Below are 27,601 nucleotides of genomic sequence, written 5' to 3' on the forward strand. Positions count from 1 at the left end.
CAGTATAAGGTACATATCCTCAGGATTGCACTGGCTAATAGTATAAACTACATTTAACAGGCAATCAGGGGGAAACCATAAGGAGCTGTAACCGTAGGCAAAAGGCTATCTGTCCCTGTGGGACTAAAAAAGACCATGTGAGGCCAATCAATCAATCAAGAATAATGTATACTACAAAAAAGAGACCAGTGACATAGTACTAGGGGAGCACATACCTGGTAAGATATATTGGGCACAAAGAACAAACTGGCCAGCAGTAAAGTGAATGGTTCTGAGGGAAAAAAGAACATGGGTGGCACTATCAGTAGTAGCCCATATGGCGTGAGGTGGAAGGAGAGCAGATGAGACATACCTGGCGGTGGTGGCATAGGGTATAGGCCCCTGGGAAAGTGCGACCGGCTGTGTTGCTGGAGCCTATTTATCAGGAGGGGAGGTGAGCGTCCACAACCCCACTTCCGGGTTGTGGAACGCAGTGTGCTGTCCGTGGAACGCACGCCGCGCATGCGCAGTGCCGTCGTCGGCACCGCGCATGCGCAGGGGGCGACCAACAGAACAGTGAGGAGGACGGAGGACAGGGGGCGTGTAAGCTGGCTCAAAGGATGTGGGATGGAGGTGAACTGACTGGTGGAATGCGCGCCGCCCGTGCGACGTGCCTGGCTATTTGCACAACGCACGAGCCGGGCACAGAGCACAAGCCAGGGTGTATGTGTGTGGGGGATATATGAGAGTACGTACTATAGCTTGAACACGTCCCTTCCCCTAGAAGGGGCGGTAACCGCATTCGCACCCTTAAGGAGAGGGAGTCTTTTTGGATCTTTACCTTGAACACTCTAGAACCCAAGGGTCTAAATAGGGAGCACGACATGTGTTTATGATACCATGCCTATTGCCACTTTGTCCCTTTTATACATGATGGTGAGATGAAACCCTGTCTGCAATCTAGTGACACCAACATTGTCTATGGGGTTGGAGATATATTACATGGTGACTCATAGTGATCTCTTTGTTTAGCTTTTTGCGAGATTTCAATGCAAGGACTGTAAAACACCAGTATGAGGGTTTAGTCATGACATGATTTTTCATTTATATAAACCTTGTCTCTAATCTTTTTTTCTCTTTGTTTATAGGCACCCCCTATTTGATCCCACACTCATCGGCACCGGCATCTGGTCTCCACTGTATAATCACCATCTTCACCTGTGTAAGAATGACACCGGCACTATAGATGTAGCTATAGTACGTACTCTCATATATCCCCCACACACATACACCCTGGCTTGTGCTCTGTGCCCGGCTCGTGCGTTGTGCAAATAGCCAGGCACGTCGCACGGGCGGCGCGCATTCCACCAGTCAGTTCACCTCCATCCCACATCCTTTGAGCCAGCTTACACGCCCCCTGTCCTCCGTCCTCCTCACTGTTCTGATGGTCGCCCCCTGCGCATGCGCGGTGCCGACGACGGCACTGCGCATGCGCGGCGTGCGTTCCACGGACAGCACACTGCGTTCCACAACCCGGAAGTGGGGTTGTGGACGCTCACCTCCCCTCCTGATAAATAGGCTCCAGCAACACAGCCGGTCGCACTTTCCCAGGGGCCTATACCCTATGCCACCACCGCCAGGTATGTTTCATCTGCTCTCCTTCCACCTCACGCCATATGGGCTACTACTGATAGTGCCACCCATGTTCTTTTTTCCCTCAGAACCATTCACTTTACTGCTGGCCAGTTTGTTCTTTGTGCCCAATATATCTTACCAGGTATGTGCTCCCCTAGTACTATGTCACTGGTCTCTTTTTTGTAGTATACATTATTCTTGATTGATTGATTGGCCTCACATGGTCTTTTTTAGTCCCACAGGGACAGATAGCCTTTTGCCTACGGTTACAGCTCCTTATGGTTTCCCCCTGATTGCCTGTTAAAGGTAGTTTATACTATTAGCCAGTGCAATCCTGAGGATATGTACCTTATACTGGTGTTACTCTGCCTATGTATGAACTCTTTTTTCATATGTGTCATTTACAGCATATGTATGTCTTTGAGGTAACTGAGAACCAGTCAGTGAGAGAGTCTTTTTGTGCTGCCATCTATACTCACATTGTGTTACAGGTAGTATGTCTATCTAATATACTTGCTTCCATATAATATACTTGCATGGATGTTGTTTTCCCGGTCACGCTGTCTGACGCACACCTATATGATATTTATATTCATGTTGGCCTTCTTCTAGACATATCCACTGTCACGGATTACCTCCAGCTCTGGTTTTCAGGTTACCGTGTACCAACACATGAGGTAGAGACCTATACTAATGTATTCCATATTGCTGTTACTCGTCCTTGTATGTAACTTCTCTGTTTTATACATGTTGTTTCAGTACATGCATTAAGTGGAGGTTACAGTGAACCATTCAGTGAGGGGTTCTTATTTTCCTCTCACCTACTACCAAACACTACGCATTATTCCAGGTAGTGTATCTATCTATCTCGTATATGCTATATGCCCCTATGTGTTACTCCCTGACACTAGAGTGTCCACTATACTGTATACTTGAGTGAGGCTCATATCCAGGTTAATTCCCATCTAGTAACAGCTACAACCGCAGATTGTCTTGATCTGGGTTCTGCTCGCCACCCTAGGCCAGTACAAGAGGCCTATAAACAGTCCTGTTCACTTACTCTCAGTACGCCATATATGAGAAGATATGTGTGTTGTATTAGTTTCCTACTGTTGTGATGCATCACATATCATGTATTTTCCTTTTAGACGTAGGATCGTAACCTCATGATCACCCATACCTTTTGGTGATATCCAGTTCCTACTGAACTCACGTCTCCCCATTATGATATAGGTGGGTTCATGCTTGCTGTACTAATAAGATTAACACCGTGCACCTTTCAACCTAATAGGTCATGTATGTGTTGCAATTATGTCATTGTACACCACCAGGAATCGTGTGCTACTTGAAATAATTGGTTGGTTGACGGCATCAGTCACTATATGATGCTTATTGTGAAAATTCTCTTCATAATTTTTGTGATATCATGTAATGATGTATCTTCTATGGTTTTCTTTGATAGATAATTCTATCCTTGATAACGACTAAGACGTCGAAACGTTGGATGAATTTATCTTTATTGCACTAATAAAATTGATTCTGCATTCAAAGAAAAAAAATTTTCATGCTCTTATTCATCTCAGTGTGCCAGAATTATTCTTCTTTTGGCCGGTTCAAATAATGGCGCCTGCGCAGATGGAGCTCTCATCCAAGGGCTCCATCTGCGCACGTGCTGACTCCCGGGGGAGCGCGTGCGCAGATGGAGCTCTCATTCAAGAGCTCCATCTGCGCACGCGCCCGCTGCCATCATTTGAAACTGGGACTGCGGACAAACTGGGTAACTTGCTGCACAGCCGCCCGCCCTGCACGCACAGAGTGGCAGCCAGCAGGCTGCCCGCCCGCCCTGCGTGCAAGCGGCCGGGTACCTGTGCTTGCGGGCGGGCGGCAGCCATCTGCCGCCCGCACACAGCACCCGGCCGCTGCCCGCACACAGCACCCGGCCACCGCCGGCCACTTCCCGCACACAGCACCCGGCCGCCGACCGCACACAGCACCCGGCCGCCGCCCGCACGCAGCCACGGGTACCCGGCTGCCACCGCACGCAAGCACAGGTACCCGGCCGCCCGATCACCGCACAGACAGGACCCCCAGGTACCGCTATATTTGCTTTATAAGACGCACCCCCCATTTTCCTCTCAAATTTTTGGGAGGAAAAGTGAGTCTTATAAAGCAAAAAATACGGTATTTTTTTTTTTTTTATTATTTTAACTTTATTTGATTTTTTTTTTTTTTACCCCAAAGTGCCCCTATATTGAAAAGTGTAGCTAGAAGAAAATGCTGTCCAATACTAGTTGGCATAGTTATATGCTATGGCTTCACTGGATAAATTTGGCCAACATACAATCATATGTTGGCACCTGACTCTCACAGAAGACCAAATATGTTTGGGCAATGTAGACCAGCTTCATCAGGTAGTCACATGGAATGGCTTCCAACAGTCTTCAAGAAATTACCAGAGATGCTAAGCACTTGCTGGCTACCTTATAGTCTCTCTGCAGTCCAACCCAAACCATCTCAACCAGGTGGCAGTGGGGTGATTGTGGAGGCCATGTCATCTGATGCAGCATTAAATATCTCTCCTTGGCCACACAGGCATTATATTGCCTGGTGGTGTTTAGGGTCTGTGTCCTGTTGCAGCACAAATGATGGTGGACTTCAGTGCAAACCAGATGGGATGGCACGTCAGTGTAGAACGATGTTGTAGCCACATTGGATACGTGTGCTTTGAATGTAGAAGAATTCACTAAAGTCTGACAAGAAAAGCACCCCCATAATCACACCTTCCCGTTCATGCTTTACTATGGGCAGCACACATGTAGAAGTCATCTGCCCACCCATTTCTGTGTATTACAAAGACATGGCGATTGGTACCAACATTTTCTAATTTTGACTTTTCAGACCACTGTATAGATTTCTACTCCTTATGTTGCTTGGCCCAAATAATTCTCTCAGTTAATGTTGAGATGTGGCTGTTACTTGAGGTCTGTGCATCAAAATTTGAGGGATGTTAGCTCAGGTGCTGTCAATTTGCAGATTCTGAGTTTGTCAACACTGATTAACTTATCCTTCACAGGAAAGGCAATTCTTGGCCATCCTTCCCTGGGGAAGTCTTTATAACATCTACTTTCATCACAGCCATTGATTGTACTTGAGGATACCTTCAAGGTTCTAGCAATTTTCCAAACTGACTGACCTTCCTCTCTTAAAGTAATGGTGGACTATCATTTCTCTTTAATTTGTCAAATGGTTCTTGCCATACTCTGGCTTAAAATAGTTGTGGAATAGGGCTCAGCACTATATGGAACGGTTTACCAATACTCCCTATGAAAAATACATCTGGTGGTGGCAAAAACTTTCTGAACGAGGGTCATTCAACAAATGAACTCAACGAGGTAAAATCAGTTCACTGGAAGTAATTTCCTATGACTACCTGATGAAGCTACTTGAGAAAGTGCCAATGTAGTGCAAAGATGTAATCTGAGTAAAAGGGGGGTACTTTAAGGAATCAAATATTTAAAAGGGAACCTGTCAGGTTCAATATGCACCCAGAACCACGAGCAGTTCTGGGTACATATTGCTAATCCCTTCCTAACCGTCCCTGTATACACTAGCATAGATAAAGAGATCTTTAGAAAAAGTATTTCTAAAGATCTTTCCCGGTATGCTAATGAGCGAGGGCAGTAGCCCCCTGGCCAGTCGCTCCCATTAGCATGTTAGTACACCCCTGTGGGAGTGTTAACATGCTAATGAATACACGGCTTCACTCACCTCTCCGCCACCATCGCGTCTGACGGGGGATTTCGGCTCAGTGCGCATGACCCCGGAGTTTGGGTCATGTGCACTACTTCAGTTTGAAGCCAAGATGCGTACACCCGACTTCATAGTGCGCAGGGATTAGCAATATGCACACAGAACTGCCTGTGGTTCTGTGTGTATATTGGACCTGACAGGTTCTCTAACATATTCTGCCAAGCTAGAAAATTCATGAACAAAAATTAAAAACACAAACTTGAAACCTACATGCTGTGTTTGTCTTTATTAGTGACTACTCAGAAGCAAATGCCTATATGTCATATAGCAAGACACGGTCAGTAGAACTGCATTCAAGGGTTTTATAGAGCGTTAGTATTGATGGCCCATCTCTGGAATAGTTCATCAATATCAGGGATAATCTCCACCCTACTTACAGGGTATTGTGGCCCTGAAGGGTACTAAAGTTCTCAACAAGTCACTTGAACTAGGTCAAAAACAAATACCCAGAAAAACCTTTCTAAAGAGTTTAAAAATAAAAAATGGAAATCTTGTAATTCCCATGTGGGGGCCACTGAGGCTTTTTGTTGTTGTCTTTTCTAGACTATAAACTTTAATTTTTTTTTGTGTCAGGAAACAACACATGTACATAGTACAATGGTAAGATCCCAACGCTATCCTATATTAGTCTGAAGCAACGACACCCACACATTGAATTCAGCAAGCGTTTCTTCAATGAAGTGGAGATAGAACATGTGTACCTCGCCTTCATTCAAGCCAATGGTCTACAATGCCCTGTACTGAGAGTTCATGAGCCCAGTTCTTAGAATTGCTGGCAACCCCAGTAATCAGACCACCAGTGACCAAGTTATTCCCTATCCATCAGAGATAGTTTGAGATTTTGTTAATTACATAGGAATGGACGTGGCTGGGAACAACGTGTGTGTGTGTGTGTGTGTGTGTGTGTGTGTGTGTGTGTGTGTGTGTGTGTGTGTATGTATGTATGTATGTATGTATGTATGTATGTGTATATATATATATATATATATATATATATATATATATCTATATATATCTATATCTGTGTGTGTGTGTGTGTGTGTGTGTGTGTGTGTGTGTAACAGATTTCTATACACAATCTTTTCAGTATTTTTTCCCATTTTCCCAATAGGCACTCATTTTAAGGTCACAGAAACTGAAAGGTAACAAATACTAACACATAAAAAATGAGCAGTCACACCCTATTTTGGGTATGGTGTAATTATTGTAGGTAGAGGTATCCGACCTGGAAACCTTCCCCCCTACTCGAAGAACACTCAGTGAAACGTGTGAGGATGATGTGGAAACAACACATTTGTCACTGTGTAATAATTGCTGTTTACAGCTGAACCTAAACAAGTGTGCTCAGTAGCGTCACCGCTGTGAACGTCTTCCTGGAAAATCCAGACCCAAAATACAACCTTAAAAAGGTCAAATCATTAAAGCTCTGCTCCCAAAACAACGCACAACAACATGCAACGAATAAATCATAAAATTAACTACTTCATACCCTTCACTGCCCAAAAGCAAAATAACAAAAGCAGGGAAAATATATAGGAAAGGTCAGTTTACGGCTAGGCTCACATGGCCGTATTTTGGGCCAAATGTGGTTAGTGGGGAAAAGCTGACAGCACTCGGGGCAATGTTATTCACCGCGGCTGTTCGGGTTACTTTTTTCACATACCAAATGTCTGTGTGGAAAAAAAAAAAAAAATAACAGCATGTGCCATTATCGTCTGTATTTTGAATGAGACTTGCCCATTGTGATCTGTGGGTGTGCAAAAATGTCAGATCCCATACGGATTGGCTGTGTAGCATCTATTGTACAGATACATTGCAATTCTTGAAAGGGAACCGGTCATGTGAAGGAAAAAAAAAAAAAAAAAAAACGCTATTAAAAGGAAACCATTTTCATATAGAAAGTTAAGCCAGTGCTGTACTGGTGCTCGGATGCGGAGTGTAAGCATAGCTTTTGTTGTGAGATTGGAGGTTTTATTTCAGTAATATGTGCAAGTAAAGTTCCAGCAGTGCACTGCTATTCGATTGATTGACAGGTGCAACAGGAAGGGAATATGTGGGTCGTATCTTGCTATCTTATCCCACTCCTGTCTGCCTGCCTGTGCCGGAATTAACGTCTATGACGGTGACAGGGGGAGGAAGGCCAGGCGGGCAGACAGGGGCAGGAATTGATAGCAAGACACAACCCACATATTACCTTCCTGTTGCACCTGTCAATCAATCAAATAGCAGTGCATAGCTGGAACTTTACTTGCACATATTTCTTAAATAAAACATCCAATCTCTCTATAAAAAAAAAAAAAAAAAAAAAAAAAGCTATGCTTACACTCAGCATCCTAGCACCAGTATAGCACTGGCTTTACTTTCTATATGAAAATCCTGCTGGCTGGTTCCCGTTGATACTGGTGCGAGTGCAGTCCAATGTTTTATCGGCTTGCACTCATTCGTTTTATATGCAAGTGGGAGCGAGGCCTGACTATTCTCTACATGACCCGTATAGCACGGACCTTACTTTATATATGAAAATCCTGCTGCTTAGTTCCCTTTATCCTGCTGATATGGGTTTGACATGTAAGTTAGTAGCATTCTGAACCTGCACAGAGAGCCCCACTGCCACCAGGAGATTAACTATTCCGCCTGGCAGCATTGGATTTGCTCTTGTATATTTTAAAAGGGAATCTGTCAGCAGGTTTTTGCTATATGATCTGAGAGCAGCATAATAAAAGCGCAAGAAAGCCCAATATCACTCACTTGCCTTCTTGGCACAGTTTTGATAGAAATCTTGTTTGTCTGATGTAGATGTAGCAGAGCTATGACTTCTACACTGTGTAAACCCTACCAAAACCCCCGATTGGCAGCTTGCTGAGCACACTTTAGTGTCAGCAAGCTGCTAAATCAGTGGTGGAGGTGGGGTTACACTAATTAGCCTGACTGCTCTGTGCTGTGAGACCTAGTTTGGGCAGTGATAATCTCCTGCTGATAAAATACTGATGTATTAAAACTATGAACACCGCCTTAAAAGGGACACGTCCCTGTAATCAGGCTCTTGTACCCTATATTCTGCTGCAATCTGAATAAATAGAAAAAATATCTGCTGCTATCACATGGCTTTTAATACCTGCTGATGTATAAAAATAAAAATTACATAATGATGAAAACAAAATTCTGGATGCAGATTTTTTTTTTACACTCTGGAGATCTAAGGGCATGTGCGCACGTGTGCGTATTGCATGCAGTTACGCTGCGTTCTGCACCGCAGCGTAACAGCATGCGCCCTGCGTCCCCTGCACAATCTATGGAGATTGTGCAGGGGCCGTGCGCACGTGGCCTATTAGAACGCAGCTATTCGGCTGCTGCCTGAATCGCTGCGTTCTAAGAAGTGACATGTCATTTCTTCCGTGCGGTTTGCATGCTGTCTATAGGGAGAGGCAGCATGAAGAGCGCACGTTCTCCGCCGGCACCAAGCGCTTCAGAACGGTGCTTTTCAGCTGCGCTCTGAAGCGCACATTTTAGCTGCGGTGCAGAGTGCACACGTGCGCACATAGCCTAAGCCTTATTGCGACACCCACACAAGGTTGACCTTTGTTTAAATAATGTCCGCGGCTAGCCCGACATCGATGACCATCTAAAGTCACCGATATGGCTTTATTTTTAAATAAGGGAGTCGCACACAAACTGGTCCATGAAAAACTGAAGTTCACTTGATTATACTCAGGGGTCACCAGTCTAATTTTTGTACAGGTAAGCTCCAATCATGTGGCTTATTATGGCCATTCAGGGCATGTAGCCATACATGCATATTAACACCGTACAGTCCGGTGGCCACTGCAAGCAGATCAGCGAGTGGCAATTTTCATAGCAAAGAACTTTCTAGTCACAGACAACTCCTTTAAGGCAATTTTAGATTATAATTAGTGATGAGCGAGCTCTATCATGCCCGAGTTCTCAATACTCAGATGCGCAAGGCTCGTGTACCAGAGTATAATGGAAGTCATTAGGGGAAGATTTCCCGGAAAAATGGTCGGTTCTCCTATTGACTTCAGTTATACTCTGACTCTTGAGTAGCACCCATCCGAGTGTCCAACTCTCATTACGAGAATCAAGCACCCGGGCATGGTAGTGCTCGCACATCACTAATTACCAGTACCGAGCACCCGAGCATGGTAGTGCCCACTCATCACCAGTTATGAGTACTGAGCACATCGAGCATGGTAGTGCTCACTCATCACTAATTACCAGTACCGAGCACCCGAGCATGGTAGTGCTCACTCATCACTAATTACCAGTACCGAGCACCCGAGCATGGTAGTGCTCACTCATCACTAATTACCAGTACCGAGCACCCGAGCATGGTAGTGCTCACTCATCACTAATTACCAGTACCGAGCACCCGAGCATGGTAGTGCTCACTCATCACTAATTACCAGTACCGAGCACCCGAGCATGGTAGTGCTCACTCATCACTAATTACCAGTACCGAGCACCCGAGCATGGTAGTGCTCACTCATCACTAATTACCAGTACCGAGCACCCGAGCATGGTAGTGCTCACTCATCACTAATTACCAGTACCGAGCACCCGAGCATGGTAGTGCTCACTCATCACTAATTACCAGTACCGAGCACCCCGAGCATGGTAGTGCTCACTCATCACTAATTACCAGTACCGAGCACCCGGGCATGGTAGTGCTCACTCATCACTAATTACCAGTACCGAGCACCCGAGCATGGTAGTGCCCACTCATCACCAGTTATGAGTACTGAGCACATCGAGCATGGTAGTGCTTGCTCATCACTAATTATAAATCAGATAGCTTTTGGGGAAAAACAATGATAAATATCCTGCGTCACTATAGATGTCACCGGCCCCCTCTCCCCCCTTAAGGTGTAAGATGATTTAATCATTGACGTGCACCAGTAAATAACGTCAGGCGGCCTCAGCGGCTCCGTGTCCATTTCAGCAGCTTTGGCCTGATCGTTGATGAGCCTATTCAAATGGGACCAAAGCTGAACCAGCAAAATGTTCTCAGAGGGAAAATGCTGAATATGATGAAAAGGACGAGGTCTGATTGAGTTACAAAGGCTGATTTTTTACTTCAGAAGAATATGCAAAATTGTAATACAGGACTTAACACCATGGAAAATCATAGGGCGCACTCCTCTCCAATCTATTAAAATAGAAAGAGGAGCGAGAACGAGAAAAAGAAAACAAGAAGTCTTACCATCTGCTCAAAGCAGAACAATACAATCACAAACTTTCTTTGTGGACTTTTATTACTATACTCTCTTCCAGGGGTTTAAAACTTGAGTACAAGGGCCAAATAGAAAAAATATTTTGGGGGGCCGCATTCCTTGCAGGACAAATCGACATTTTTAGTGATACAGTACTTTTATGTTTTGTTTTAACATTATTCACTTTTAACTATAACAAATGTACCTCTTTTTGCTCATTTTCCTTAAAATATAGAAAAAGCATTTTTAGTGGTTAAAAAAAAAAATTTTTTTTTTTTTTTTACATTTTATCCTCTTCTTGTAAGTAATATCATTTTACAATTAGCAATTAGTAATTTTGGCCAACATCTTGTAGTAATGTTCCCATCCTGGTCATCATCTTGTAGTAATGTGCCCATCCTGGTCATCATCTTGTAGTAATGTGCCCATCCTGTCCCCTGTAGTAACGTGCCCATCTTTTCCTCATACTGTAGTAATTGTCCCCTATTTATGCCACATTATGCTGTTTACTCCATACTTTTTTTATTATTATTATATTAAAAATTCTTCTCGTCTGTCCTCCGTTCCCTCGTTGACCTCTCTTCTGCTTCTTGTGGCCTGCAGGCTCCCTATCGCGGCCCTATGTTGGGAGCCGCAGCCATCTGCGCTTTAGTTCAGATGAATGATTGCCAAAGTGGCGCAGAGGAACGCTCTGCAGAGGTTCACCAATGGCAGCCACCAGCCAACTAGAGGCCAACAGGTGATGTCATACAACAAGCTGCTGGCCTCTGATTGGCAGGTGGCTGCCACTGGTGAAGCTCTGCAGAGCGTTCCTCTGCGCCGCCGTGGCGATCAATCACCTGAAGTAAAGGACAGATGGCTGCAGCCCCCGGCATAGGGCCTTGATCGTCAGGGGGCCCGCGGGCCACGGTTTTGAGACCCCTGCTCTATTTGGATCAACCTCCATGTTGGGACGTCACTTCAGATGACAGTTTGCTCTCATCCACACTTCCATCTGCCGCCCCGTTCACGATCGTACAGCCGGCAGGCATCTCTCCTAGGCAGAGTGATGAGCCCAACACAAAACAGTATTTTCTGTAGCCGGAAAAATACCACTTGACACAATATAATAGTATATGTGGCCAATAATGAGGGGTTTAGATGAGAGCGTAGAACAAGCACTTATTAGTGATGACCGGGAATCTGCAGATGACACTAAGAATTTATGTGAATTTATTCTAAATTTAGTAGAAAACTTACCCCAAAGGCATTGATTGGAGAGGGTGTGCTTTAATGCTTAATATCCAACATTTATCATCAGGCTTGTCTCAAGCTGAAAGAAACAAAAAAAAAACATTCAAAAACACATTAAGTTCTTCCATATTCTCCTTTACATATCATTAATCTGCAAAGAAAATAGAATAAGGGGTACGTCTCACATAGCGAGATCGCTGCCGAGTCACAGGTTTTTGTTACGTACCAGTGACCTCATCAGCGATCTCGTTATGTGTGACACTAAGCAGCGATCTGGCCTCTGCTGTGATATCGCTGATCGTTACACACTGTTCTGGCTCATTTTTTGCTCGTTGGTCTCCCGCAGGGCAGGACACATCGGCGTGTTTGACGGCGGGAGACCAACGAGCACCAACTGTGTAAGCAGCGTACGCTGGTAACCAGGGTAAATATCAGGTAACTAAGCAATGCGCTTTGCTTAGTAACCTGATGTGTACCCTGGTTACATGTGCAGGGAGCCAGCGCTAAGCGGTGTACATTGGTAACCTGGGTAAATATCGGGTATCTAAGCAAAGCGCTTTGCTTGGTTACCCGATATTTACCCTGGTTACCAAGCGCAGAGTCGCTGGTGGCTGGTCACTGGTGAGATCTGCCTAATTGACAGCTCACCAGCGACGCACCAGCGATCCTGACCAGGTCATATCGTGGTCGGAATCGCTGGTACGTCGTTTAGTGAGCCGGTGCCCCAACTAGAAAGCTACAGCGCTCTCAGATTAAGGCCTCATTCACACTTTCCTATTATGTGACAGAATTTGTAAACAAAACAAAAAAACAAGAAAAAATAAGAGCATTTTAGACCCAGTTTGTGTTTTTGGTTTATAAGCACTAATTGGCTTCTAAATACGGAGCAGAATATTGCTGTGTGAACGAGGCCCTAGGACATAAACTAGACTAGCACTAGTAGCGGTGCAACAATCCTCATTAGTCATGAAAACATAGGACCACGTGGTTTATTACAGACAATCATGTGATGTCAAAGTCACAATTTTCAGACCCTGTGACCTGTTTGAGGTCAGTAACTTTACAGACGTAAAGAGCAGAGAGTCAGTGGCAGAAAATGCATTTACAGGTATATCTTTATTATGGCGCATGTGATTGACAGCATATCAGTAGCTTATTGGAATAAAGCGCAATCTTTCTATGGAGTGGACCCACTCATGATCGTCACAAGCATCTTAAAGGAATTATCCGATTTCGCCTTTCTTTAGTCCATAGACTGGCGTTGGCTAATGATAAAATCAATGTAAAAGGGCTTACGCAGATTTCTCTCATATGCGAAAAACAGTCTGAGTGTGGTACAATTTTATTTTTTTTTTCCTGGACCTGTAGACTTCAATTGACAAATAAGATCAAAATCGGACAGGTCTCTATGACTTGGTCTACAAAAAAAAAAACCACAGCGACTAGTAAAAAGCCCTATAGATCCCATGCCTATTCACACACTGCGTTTTTACCCGCTTTTTTTTTGCGTTTTTGCTGCAGAAATTTCTTGAGAAAATAGTTGTAACCTTTCTGCAGACATTCCCCAGCAAAACCTATGGAAAAAAAAAAAAAAGCTGTGTGCACACTGCGTTTTTTTTTCTCAAGAACATTCTTTCTGCAGAATTTCTTGAGAAAAAGAATAAGCATGCCAGCCACTTCTTTTCTGCAGGTACCTGCGTTTTTTTGCCATAGATAAGGGTAAGAAACCGCAGCGTACAACCTGCGGGAAAAAACGCATAAAAAACGCATGCGTTTTTCGGTGCGGTTTTTTTAATGCAATTGCAATAATCTTTCACACTCAAGAAATTTGAGATAAATCCTTTTTCTAGTGTGCACAGTGCATTAGTGTGTAAAAACACTGATAAATGAGCCCCCAAGTCGCCTTCTCCTGCTGCTGTGGTGACGTCACCACAAGAGATCACATGACCGCTGCAGCCAAACACTGGGTTCAGCAACTCTGCTGATGTAGACAGCACAAGCCGTGGAGCCTAGTGATTAGCTGCAGCAGTTGGGGCGCTGTAGGTGTAGACAATCTCAGAACAGCGGAGAATTGGAATAGGAGTAGGGAAAGGATAGTAAGGCTAGTTTCACACTTGCGTTGGACGGGATCCGTAGCATTGCGTTGTGTGACGCATGTAACGGATGCGTTGCATATAGTGGCACAACGCATGCTACAGATCGTACAAAATAACGCAATCTGTTGTAGTTTTTTTTCCTTGTCTTTACACATCTGAGCATGCGCAGTTGTGTAAAGACAGCTGCGTTAACGGAATCCGTCAAATGACGCATTCTAACGGAATCCGCCACCATAGGCATCCATTATAAAAACAACGGACGCCTAACGGATTCCTGCAGGTTGCGTTTTTTTGACACTCCGCCAAGCGCAGAAAAACGTTACATGCTGCGTTCCATCCGCCCGACGCAGCGTCAAAATAACGACGCTGCGTCGTCCAGTGGATGCAACGCAGACACTTGCGTTACAGTGCGTCGTCCATACAAGTCTATGGAGAATAGCGCAGTGCGTTACCGGACTGCGCTATTCTCCATAGTGACGGAATGCGCTGAACGCAAGTGTGAAACTAGCCTAATGCTGACTTTATGAAATTTAGAGATCACAATTCAATGAGCTGAAATAAGCAAAACAGAGAACCCCTTTAGACCCTGTGCGCATACTGCGCTTTTTGTAGCAGATTTTCCGCGTTTTTTGCTGCAGAATTAGTGCGGTTTTTGTTCATAAAGTTCATGCAGTCCTTCCCCCCCAGCATAGTCTATGAAAAATCCAAAATGCGCAAAAACAATGCGGTTTTTTTCCCCTGCAGGTTTTTCTGCAGAATTTCTGCAGCAAAAATAAGCAGCATGTCACTTTTCCGCAGGTACCTGCGGTTTTCCCTGTGTTTTGCTCATGATAATGGTTAAAAACCGCGGCAAAACCGTGGATTTTGAGTGCGTTTTTTGCCGCAGGTGCGGAATTCTGCCAGAGGCTGCGTATTTGGCTGAAGAAACTCATCTACCCAGTGCGCACACACCCTAAGGCCCAGTGTCCACGCTGTGTAGTTTTAATGCATATATTCAGAAATCTGCAGCAAAATCTGCATGTCCATTGTGAAGCCAGCAAAGTCTATGGGAATTCAGAAGTGCTGTTCCCACGTTGCTTATTTTTTTCATGCACATTTGTTGCAGATTTGGTGCAGAAAAAAAAAATCTGCACCAAATACGCAAGGGAAAAATACTCAACGTGGGCACAGCACTTCTGAATTCTCAGACTTTGCTGGCTTCACAATGGACATCCAGATTTTTGCTGCAGATTTCTAAAAAATCTGCATCAAAATACGCAGCATGGGCACAGGGCCTTAAAGGGAAGGTATCGCGTTTTTTTATTTTTGTATTAAAAATAGTGATTATGAAATCAAGTATTTCTAATACAAAATGAAAATCGCAGCTTATTTAGTTTTTATGTAATTCTTATTTTACTGGAGGCACTAGGGGCTGCCATGCTGGATTTGCTGTGTGTGTAACGACAGTAACTCCTTCCTTTATGGCAGCCCCTGTGCATAGACTCTGATAGTCGGGCTCCGACCCCATGCCATACGTTACAGTGGGCGTCTGCTGTGACCTGGACGCGCCCCCTGGGCTGTCCAGAACACAACAAAGCGTGTGCCGTTTGCTCCACTTTACCCCTGTCACCCGCCGGGATGTGTGAGTACGGGCCGCCTCCCCTCCCCTCGTTACTGTCTCCGATGACATCCCATCCCTCCGTTCTCCCCAGCCCCTGCTCTGCCCCCGCCCCTCCCCCCCGCCGTTACCGTCTCCAATGACACCCCCCTCTCTCCGTTCTCCCAAGTCCCCGCTCTTCCCGCTGCCGCAGCTCCCCCAGCTCTGCCCGCCGCTGCTGTGTGTGTGTGTGTGTGCTTCCAGGACCTGGGAGAGGATCACATGGGAAGCATGTGATATCTCCGGATGTTGTGAGTGTGTGCGCGAGATTGTACAGGTATGTGCGATATCGTGAGTGTATGCGATCGGATGTCTGAGTGTATGCGATCGGATGTGTGAAATGTTGGCCGGACGCAGGGGAGGATGGCATGCAGCACAACTGCCTGGAGCGCCCACCGGAGGTCACAGGGAGGAATGATGTGAAAGGTGTGTGTGTGTGGCACAAGGTCCCCATCAGGGGTGATTGTGTGTGTGTGTGTGTGTGTGTGTGTGTGTGTGTGTGTACGCGCGCCACTGCATGTGAGTACCTGTGTGTGTACCGGTGATACTGTCTGCAGGGTTGTGTATCTAATCCTACCCTGTGTGATACTGTCTGCTGAGCCGTGTATCTAATCCTCTGTGTGATACTGTCTGCTGAGCCGTGTATCTAATCCTCTCCTGTGTGATACTGTCTGCTGAGCCGTGTATCTAATCCTGTCGTGTGATACTGTCTGCTGAGCAGTGTATCTAATCCTATGTTGTCTGATACTGTCTGCAGGGCTGTATATCTAATCCTCTCCTGTGTGATACTGTCTGCTGAGCTGTGTATCTAATCCTATTGTGTAATACTGTCTTCTGAGCTGTGTATCTAATCCTATCCTGTGTGATACTGTCTGCAGAGCCGTGTATCCAATCCTATCGTGTCATACAGTCTGCTGGGCTGTGTATCTAATCCTATCCTGTGTGATACTGTCTGCTGAGCTGTGTATCTAATCCTGTCATGTGATACTGTCTGCTGAGCCGTGTATCTAATCCTATGTTGCCTGATACTGTCTGCACGGCTGTTTATCTAATACTCTTCTGTGTGATACTGTCTGCAGGGCTGTATATCTAATCCTCTCCTGTGTGATACTGTCTGCTGAGCTGTGTATCTAATCCTATTGTGTAATACTGTCTTCTGAGCTGTGTATCTAATCCTATCCTGTGTGATACTGTCTGCAGAGCCGTGTATCCAATCCTATCGTGTCATACAGTCTGCTGGGCTGTGTATCTAATCCTATCCTGTGTGATACTGTCTGCTGAGCTGTGTATCTAATCCTATCCGGTGTGATACTGTCTGCTGAGCTGTGTATCTAATCCTATCCTGTGTGATACTGTCTGCTGAGCTGTGTATCTAATCCTATCCGGTGTGATACTGTCTGCTGAGCTGTGTATCTAATCCTATCCGGTGTGATACTGTCTGCTGAGCTGTGTATCTAATCCTCACCTGTGTGATACTGTCTGCAGAGCCGTGTATCTAATCCTATCCGGTGTGATACTGTCTGCTGAGCTGTGTATCTAATCCTCACCTGTGTGATACTGTCTGCAGAGCAGTGTATCTAATCCTATCCGGTGTGATACTCCAGCTGTCCTTGGTGACACTTTAGACATTTCTGGTCACCAGGAAAATGGCTGTGCACTGTGTCCTTACATGTCATTCTCTGTTATCTGTTGTAAACACTCAGATTAGGAGGAGGGAGGCGTGCCATCACACACAGGAGAGCAGACTCCGCCCACTTTACGGCAGGCTGTAATCTGAGCTTTTTATACAGTGGAAATTCAGTAGGATTTCTGAAGCTGCTCCCCCTAGTGTTTAACAGTGGAAAATAGCAAACTTTTTATTTTTTTTTTTTATATTTTGCACAATTTAAAAAAAAAAAAATATTTAAAACAAAACATTTAAACATTATTACTTTACATTTTTTCAGTTATTTTTTTTTTTTTGACGATACCTTCCCTTTAAGAAGACATTTCTATTGCACAACATTAGAAAGAAGAGGGAACTCAAAATAATTAATAATTAAAGGGATTGAGGAGAAAAAATATATTCTACAGATCAGAAAGGAGAAATGAAATAAGAAGATACGCCATCACTCACATCAAAACTAGTTTACATCCCCCATGACTGGTGGAGATGACAGCCACGTGTGACGTGCGGTTCCTTACAAGACGATAAGTAGATTACATTATTTCACCGAATATTATGGCTTATTCTGTCTTCTTCATGGCTTCAGAAGTCACCAAGCACATTTTAGTAATGTGAACTGACACAATGGACAACCTTAACAAACCTACCAACATCTAAGAAATGGCTCAAGGACACAATGTCTCAAGACACCATAAAATGCTGCACTGAGACTTCACCAAGGTATTCGAGAATAAAGGTACCATCACACTAAGCGACGCTCCAGCGATCCCACCAGCAACCTGACCTGGCAGGGATCGCTGGAGCGTCGCTACACGGGTTGCTGGTGAGCTGTCACACAGGCAGATCTCACCAGCAACCAGTGACCAGCCCCCAGCCAGCAGCGACGCGTGGAAGCGATGCTGCGCTTGGTAACTAAGGTAAATATCGGGTAACCAACCCGATAATTACCTTGGTTACCAGCGCATACCGCTTAGCGCTGACTCCCTGCACTCCTAGCCAGAGTACACATCGGGTTAATTACCCAATGTGTAGTCTGGCTATGTGTGCAGGGAGCAGGAGCCGGCACTGACAGTGAGAGCGGCGGACGCTGGTAACGAAGCTAAATATCGGGTAACCAAGGAAAGGGCTTCTTGGTTACCCGATGTTTACCGTGGTTACCAGCGTCCGCAGAAGCCGGCTCCTGCTGCCTGCACATTTAGTTGTTGCTGTCTCGCTGTCACACACAGCGATCTGTGCTTCACAGCGGGACAGCAACAACTAAAAAATGGCCCAGGACATTCAGCAACAACCAATGACCTCACAGCAGGGGCCAGGTTGTTGCTGGATGTCACACACAGCAACATTGCAAACACGATCAAAGACCAAAAGGGAAAGTACAGTGAATACATTATAATCACCCACAGTGGTTATAATTCCCTTAGTATAGGATTAATTAGCCGGAAAAACTCCATCTATATAATTCAACAAAGAGTGTGTATCAAACACACACACACAGGAGTACTTTTTCCATAAAATGTAACAATCTTTATTAGAATCATAGAATTATACATATATAAAAATTAAAATACATTTGTTCATCAGTTTATACAGGTATAAGGAGGACTTCTACTAGCAATCACCCCCCACATCAGTGTACGTATGGGCCCAATCAGTAAACATAGTCTGCATAATAGCAGCAATGCACAAGTAGATCTCTCAATTCAAAAAGTGAACCAAGTCAATAAATCTGCTGCATGTATATAGAAAAAAGAGAGAGTAGAGCTCCTAAACTGACCAAGGGCAGCTATCACATTATACAAAAATTGTAAAAAGGTCATTTAAAGCTTACCCATATTTTGGATAGAACAGAGCAGCGGGCACACACAGTGGGGGGAAAGAAAGCAGCTCCCAGTCCTGAACGCGTATCGCAGTTGCTTCCTCAGCAGGCTGGAGGCAGGGGCGGAAGTGCCTTCATTCCATGAACGTCAGGTTAAATACCCATAGTGTATTCATTAGTCCGCAGGCGATGTGCGCAAGTCATGATGGCGCGCGCGCAGTGAATAGCTCCCGGTCGTTGTGGCAACACACCGCAGCTCTCCAGCCTTAGTGCGCACGCCCAGGGAGAAATCTCCCGATGACGTCAACGGGCATGCGCATTAGGCATAAGGAGGCCGCGGAGTGTATGCACCCGGAAAGAACCATCAGAGAGCGCGCGCACAGCCAGCGCACATCACCGGAGGACACAGAAGCAGAGACACCAAAAGATCATATAGGTGCGCTTAGATATGCTAGATCCACTGTACCCAGATGTACCCATAAAAGGATACGTGTCCATTGAATAGACACATCAATGATCATTCCCTAGATAGAAAGGCACATCATCTCTAAATACGTTGGGTGAGTGTGACCCCGTTCATGCAATACACAGAGCTCCCCATTCAAGGAAATGCAATTTCATTGTATACAGAAAAATTTCAAGATTTAACCATAGAGACAACCTCTCTAATGAACAACGTAAGGCCTTAAGAGAACTGAGAGAGGTCAAAGATATTGTGATCAAAAGTGCCGACAAGGCGGGAAATGTGGTCATCTGGCCCACAACTCTATATGAACGTGAGGCATTTCGCCAATTGAGCAACAGGGCAACATATCATAAGTTGAGTCATAATCCTATTCCTGAATTCAATCTGGAATTGCAGGAGATTCTAGATAGGGCCTTTGTACAGGGAATTATCCCTAAAAAAGTAATGGATGGCTTAACAGTCAGACACCCCAAGGTACCAACATTTTACTTGCTGCCGAAGGTCCACAAGGATGCCACCAATCCCCCTGGACGTCCTATCGTCTCGGGGATTGGTGGCATCTGTGACCCCATCTGTAAGTTTGTGGAATTTCATCTAAATCCCCTGGTACAAGATCTGCCCTCATACTTACGTGACACTACCGATGTGCTGACGAAGATGGAGGGGCTCCACATCGAGCCCGACATGTGGTTGGTGGCGGCGGATGTGGAGTCCCTCTACACGTGTATAGCGCATCGGGATGGTCTGGAAGCGGCACGCCTCTTTCTTGATGGCAGCCGTCTGGATGGGCCTACTCGTGGACTTGTTTTAGAATTACTGGATTTCATTTTGACTCATAACGCATTTTTGTTTAAAGACCGTTTTTATCTGCAGAGATATGCAGATAAAAACTTATGCCTAAAGGTCCAGTCACACTAAGCAACTTACCAGCGATCCCAACAACGATAGGGATCGCTGGTAAGTTGCTAGGAGGTTGCTGGTGAGCTGTCACACTGCGACGCTCCAGCGATCCCACCAGCAACCTGACCTGGCAGGGATCGCTGGAGCGTGGCTACACGAGTTGCTGGTGAGCTCACCAGCAACCAGTGACCAGCCCCCAGTCTCCTAGTTACAGCACACATCAGGTTAATTAACCCGATGTGTGCTGCAGCTAAATGTGCACAGAGCAGGGAGCAGCGCACACTGCTTAGTGCTGGCTCCTTGCTCTCCTAGTTACAGCACACATCGGGTTAATTACCTGATGTGTGCTGCAGCTACATGTGCACAGAGCAGGAGCCTGCACTGACAGTGAGAGTGGAGGAGGCTGGTATCAAAGGTAAATATCGGGTAACCAAGGACAGGGCTTCTTGGTTACCCGATGTTTACATTAGTTACCAGCCTCAGCAGAAGCCGGCTCCCTGCTCACTGCACATTAGTTGTTGCTGTCTCGCTGTCACACACAGCGATCTGTGCTTCACAGCAGGAAAGCAACAACTAAAAAATGGCCCAGGACATTCAGCAACAACCAACGACCTCACAGCAGGGGCCAGGTTGTTGCTGGATGTCACACACAGCAACATCGTTACCAGCGATGTTGCTAGCGATGTTGCTTAGTGTGACGGGGCCTTTATGCGCATGCCCGTTGATGTCATCGGGAGATTTCTCCCTGGGCGTGCGCACTAAGGCTGGAGAGCTGCGGTGTGTTGCCACAACGACCGGGAGCTATTCACTGCGCGCGCTCCATCATGACGTGCGCACATCGCCTGCGGACTAATGAATACACTATGGGTATGCAGTTTGGAATATTTGATGCCTTAGTGCACATTGGTGCTGGCTCTTTGTTGTTTCTTTGTTGAATTGGTCGGTGGTTGACCTCCACCTTGCTATGCACCCCAATTTGGGATGTATTCCATCTGTATAGATTTTGGCGTTTGGTGACTGTTCACATTGGGTCATCAGGCTTTGTCCACAGGCTATATATATACTTCATGCAGCATTTGCTTGGACCTGTCCCGCCCACAGCCATGACTCAGTCATGGGTACGGGACTGCAATAGACCAGGTGAGTGCTGCTGAGAGCAGTTCTGCTATTTATATGTGAGGCCGCATGGCACATTTTATAAAAATATTTTAGTGTAGGACTGCTTCAAATGAGATTTGCCGTGACGTGGCGAAGCAGCTCAAGAAATTGCAATTTTTTGCCAAAAATCTCAAAAAAAAAAAAAAAAAAAAAAAAAAAAAAAATTTTTATAATGCAGTTTGGAATATTTGATGCCTTAGTGCACATTGGTGCTGGCTCTTTGTTGTTACTATGGGTATTTAACCTGACGTTCATGGAATGAAGGCACTTCCGCCCCTGCCTCCAGCCTGCTGAGGAAGCAACTGCGATACGCGTTCAGGACTGGGAGCTGCTTTCTCCCCCCCCCCTGTGTGTGCCCGCTGCTCCGTTCTATCCAAAATATGGGTAAGCTTTAAATGACCTTTTTACAATTTTTGTATAATGTGATAGCTACCCTTGGTCAGTTTAGGAGCTCTACTCTCTCTTTTTTCTATATACATGCAGCAGATTTATTGACTTGGTTCACTTTTTGAATTGAGAGATCTACTTGTGCATTGCTGCTATTATGCAGACTATGTTTACTGATTGGGCCCATACGTACACTGATGTGGGGGGTGATTGCTAGTAGAAGTCCTCCTTATACCTGTATAAACTGATGAACAAATGTATTTTAATTTTTATATATGTATAATTCTATGATTCTAATAAAGATTGTTACATTTTATGGAAAAAGTACTCGTGTGTGTGTGTGTGTGTGTGTGTGTGTGTGTGTGTGTGTGTGTGTGTACTTGTTTTGCTATACTTGTGGGGACATGGACCTGAATACACACCAACAGTGTGGGGACCTCTGTCTTCGTGGGGACCAAAAATCAGGTCCCCACAAAGCTGCCAATGCTAATCAATGGAGAAGACCTTGTTTATACACCTAGCATCAAAATCTCAAGTGTCCTCTTTATACACATATATAAGAGAAAGTGTGTATGAGTGTGTATGAGTGCGTGTGCTCAATGTGTGTACACTCCCTCTCTGGTGCCTTTGTGGTACTGCAAGCTGATACACACTTCAGAAAAGCCTCAAGATTCCACCTCTGGCAAACCGAGGTACTGCAGGCTCTCACACAAATTTGTTTAAAGTGTGTTGTGGGGACACAGATACAGTCTTGGTCATATGACTTAGTGGGAGTGGTGTGCAGGGTCTTAGCAGTAAGTATTCCATATTTCTGCCAGATACCCACAGAGATACTGAAATCTGAAAAAAGAGACTTCTGCTCATTGAAGGTAAGAACTGCTCACATAGGGTTCAACTTCACAGCAAACAACTCTCTATTTTATGCTGTATGTTGCTCTTTATATGTTTGGGGTGACTGCACATAGGGTTGCATAATGTGGATTATGAATATAAGTGTACACAAGGCTCGTAATGTGGATGATGAGGGATAGATATCACACATACCCAGCTTTCCAGTAACTGTACTGAGCAAGAGACATGGGGAATTAACATAATACCGTATATGTACAGTATACAGTGTAATAGATATACAGTATCCCACATACCCAGCTTTCCAGTAACTGTACTGAGCAAGAGATGGGGAATGAACATAATATATGTACAGTATACAGTGTAATGGATATATCCCACATACCCAGCTTTCCAGTAACTGTACTGAGCAAGAGATGGGGAATGAACATAATATATGTACAGTATACAGTGTAATGGATATATCCCACAAACCCAGCTTTCCAGGAACTTTCCTGAGCAAGAGACATGGGGAATGAACATGATATATGTACAGTATACAGTGTAATAGATATATCTCACATACCCAACTTTCCAGTAACTTTCCTGAGCAAGAGACATGGGGAATGAACATGATATATATACAGTATACAGTGTAATGGATATATCCCACATACCCAGCTTTCCAGTAACTGTACTGAGCAAGAGACATGGGGAATGAACATGATATATGTACAGTATACAGTGTAATGGATATATCCCACATACCCAGCTTTCCAGTAACTGTACTGAGCAAGAGACATGGGGAATGAACATGATATATGTACAGTGTAATGGATATAGAGTATCCCACATACCCAGCTTTCCAGTAACTGTACTGAGCAAGAGACATGGGGAATGAACATGATATATGTACAGTATACAGTGTAATGGATATATCCCACATACCCAGCTTTCCAGGAACTGTACTGAGAAAGACATGGGGAATGAACATAATATATGTACAGTATACAGTGTAATGGATATATCCCACATACCCAGCTTTCCAGTAACTGTACTGAGCAAGAGAGATGGGGAATGAACATAATATATGTACAGTATACAGTGTAATGGATATATCCCACATACCCAGCTTTCCAGTAACTGTACTGAGCAAGAGACATGGGGAATGAACATAATATATGTACAGTATACAGTGTAATGGATATACAGCATCCCACATACCCAGCTTTCCAGTAACTGTACTGAGCAAGAGACATGGGGAATGAACATAATATATGTACAGTACAGTGTAATGGATATATCCCACATACCCAGCTTTCCAGTAACTGTACTGAGCAAGAGACATGGGGAATGAACATGATATATGTACAGTATACAGTGTAATGGATATACAGTATCCCACATACCCAGCTTTCCAGTAACTGTACTGAGCAAGAGACATGGGGAATGAACATGATATATGTACAGTATACAGTGTAATGGATATATCCCACATACCCAGCTTTCCAGGAACTGTACTGAGCAAGAGACATGGGGAATGAACATGATATATATACAGTATACAGTGTAATAGATATATCTCACATACCCAGCTTTCCAGTAACTTTCCTGAGCAAGAGACATGGGGAATGAACATGATATATATACAGCATACAGTGTAATGGATATATCCCACATACCCAGCTTTCCAGTAACTGTACTGAGCAAGAGACATGGGGAATGAACCTAATATATGTATAGTATACAGTGTAATGGATATACAGTATCCCACATACCCAGCTTTCCAGTAACTGTACTGAGCAAGAGAGATGGGGAATGAACATAATATATGTACAGTATACAGTGTAATGGATATATCCCACATACCCAGCTTTCCAGTAACTGTACTGAGCAAGAGACATGGGGAATGAACATGATATATGTACAGTATACAGTGTAATGGATATATCCCACATACCCAGCTTTCCAGTAACTGTACTGAGCAAGAGACATGGGGAATGAACATGATATATGTACAGTATACAGTGTAATGGATATACAGTATCCCACATACCCGGCTTTCCAGTAACTGTACTGAGAAAGAGACATGGGGAATGAACCTAATATATGTACAGTATACAGTGTAATGGATATATCCCACTTACCCAGCTTTCCAGTAACTGTACTGAGCAAGAGATGGGGAATGAACATAATATATGTACAGTATACAGTGTAATGGATATATCCCACATACCCAGCTTTCCAGTAACTGTACTGAGCAAGAGACATGGGGAATGAACATGATATATGTACAGTATACAGTGTAATGGATATACAGTATCCCACATACCCGGCTTTCCAGTAACTGTACTGAGCAAGAGACATGGGGAATGAACATGATATATGTACAGTATATAGTGTAATGGATATACAGTATCCCACATACCCAGCTTTCCAGTAACTGTACTGAGCAAGAGACATGGGGAATGAACATGATATATGTATAGTATACAGTGTAATGAATATATCCCACATACCCAGCTTTCCAGTAACTGTACTGACCAATAGACATGGGGAATGAACATAATATATGTACAGTATACAGTGTAATGGATATACAGTATCCCACATACCCAGCTTTCCAGTAACTGTACTGAGCAAGAGACATGGGGAATGAACATGAGATATGTACAGTATACAGTGTAATAGATATATCCTAAATACCCAGCTTTCCAGTAACTGTACTGAGCAAGAGACATGGGGAATGAACATGATATATGTACAGTATACAGTGTAATGGATATACAGTATCCCACATACCCAGCTTTCCAGTCACTGTACTGAGCAAGAGACATGGGGAATGAACATGATATATGTACAGTATATAGTGTAATGGATATACAGTATCCCACATACCCAGCTTTCCAGTAACTGTACTGAGCAAGAGACATGGGGAATGAACATGATATATGTATAGTATACAGTGTAATGAATATATCCCACATACCCAGCTTTCCAGTAACTGTACTGACCAATAGACATGGGGAATGAACATAATATATGTACAGTATACAGTGTAATGGATATACAGTATCCCACATACCCAGCTTTCCAGTAACTGTACTGAGCAAGAGACATGGGGAATGAACATGAGATATGTACAGTATACAGTGTAATAGATATATCCTAAATACCCAGCTTTCCAGTAACTGTACTGAGCAAGAGACATGGGGAATGAACATGATATATGTACAGTATACAGTGTAATGGATATACAGTATCCCACATACCCAGCTTTCCAGTCACTGTACTGAGCAAGAGACATGGGGAATGAACATGATATATGTACAGTATACAGTGTAATAGATATATCCCACATACCCAGCTTTCCAGGAACTGTACTGAGCAAGAGACATGGGGAATGAACATAATATATGTATAGTATACAGTGTAATGGATATACAGTATCCCACATACCCAGCTTTCCAGTAACTGTACTGAGCAAGAGACATGGGGAATGAACATGATATATGTACAGTATACAGTGTAATAGATATATCCCACATACCCAGCTTTCCAGTAACTTTCCTAAGCGATTAAATAGTTGGTGAATAAACATGATATATGTGTAATATATAAAGGATAAGGGGACCTCTTAGCGGACCTTAAATCTGAGTTAAGTCTAAGGGTACGTCCACAGGCTGCGGGTGTATGGCGTCTGGAATCCGTATGGACTTTGGCCGCTAAATGCGGCGGTATTCCAGAGTATATATACCAATTGGTCGGCGTATATATGGCAGTAATAGGGTGGAATAGCGGCGGTAGTTCCTTACCACCGCTAATTCCCGCAAGAAGCCGCGGCTGATATTTAGCCACGGTTTCTGCCATTCTAGAATGTCAAATTATCGGACGGATCCTGTCCGTCAAATTGACATGATGCGGTTGAGAATAACGGCAGTCCAGATCAATTTCCGGATGAAAATAATCCGACCAATGACATCAGTACTGGTTTTGCTGGCGGCTACGGATCAGCCGCCACAAATCCGGCATGTGTGGACGAGCCATAATTCTCATCTGTTAGGTAATTCTGTCACAGACTTCATGCTTGTTATTGCAATTGGCAAAATTAATTCCACCTTTTCTGCAGGTTTTGAGGTGCTTTTTTGGCGCTCTTATGTGCGGCAAAAGCGCCAAAAAATACACTGCTAAGATGTTGCAAGAGCGGTCTGACAGCGGTTCAAGTCTAACCTATAAGCAATTTCCATTTGTATTCCGCAAGAAATCCGAGCGGCAAATTGACAAGATGTGGTTGAAAATTGCCGCACTGCGGCCTGCTTTCCACGATGGCAATTTTCCGCCCTGTGTGAACTGCTTTTTGCAGTTCACACAGGGTATAATGGAGGGCGTGGACGCAGTGGCATTTCCGTGCAAAACCTTGTGAAAAATCCACCACGTCTGAACGTACCCTTAAATGACTTGTCAAATTTACTATTTGCGCTTCATTCACACTGCTGCTGTTTTTGTGGCCGCATTTGCGGTCCGTTCTTGCAAAAGTGGGACGCAATTGCGGCCGCTCGAAAGCGGAGTATGTGGAATATATATCCCTTACACTATATAGATATCATGTTCATTCCCCATCTAGCTTGCTCAGGAGAGCATCTCCCTCCCCCGGCACCAAGAGCAGCTCATACTGAATTGTTACATTGACTAGTAACACTGCACACAGAAATGCACCTTAATATTCCACTGTTAACCCTTTCCTCCCAGCAGTAAACACACAA

The 27,601-nt window shown here is 44.4% G+C and overlaps 1 protein-coding gene across 1 annotated transcript in view; it reads right to left on the minus strand.

The window, feature by feature from the left end:
* Positions 1 to 27,601, minus strand: part of FRYL (FRY like transcription coactivator) — a 520,064-nt gene that overhangs the window by 403,826 nt on the left and 88,637 nt on the right. The window contains exon 2 of the mRNA XM_075347029.1: positions 11,892 to 11,964. The gene's annotated coding sequence lies outside the window, so the exon portion shown is untranslated. The remainder of the gene's footprint in view (positions 1 to 11,891; positions 11,965 to 27,601) is intronic.

The sequence above is a fragment of the Anomaloglossus baeobatrachus genome, chromosome 1 (genome assembly GCF_048569485.1).
Source record: "Anomaloglossus baeobatrachus isolate aAnoBae1 chromosome 1, aAnoBae1.hap1, whole genome shotgun sequence".
Taxonomy (NCBI): Eukaryota; Metazoa; Chordata; class Amphibia; order Anura; family Aromobatidae; genus Anomaloglossus; species Anomaloglossus baeobatrachus.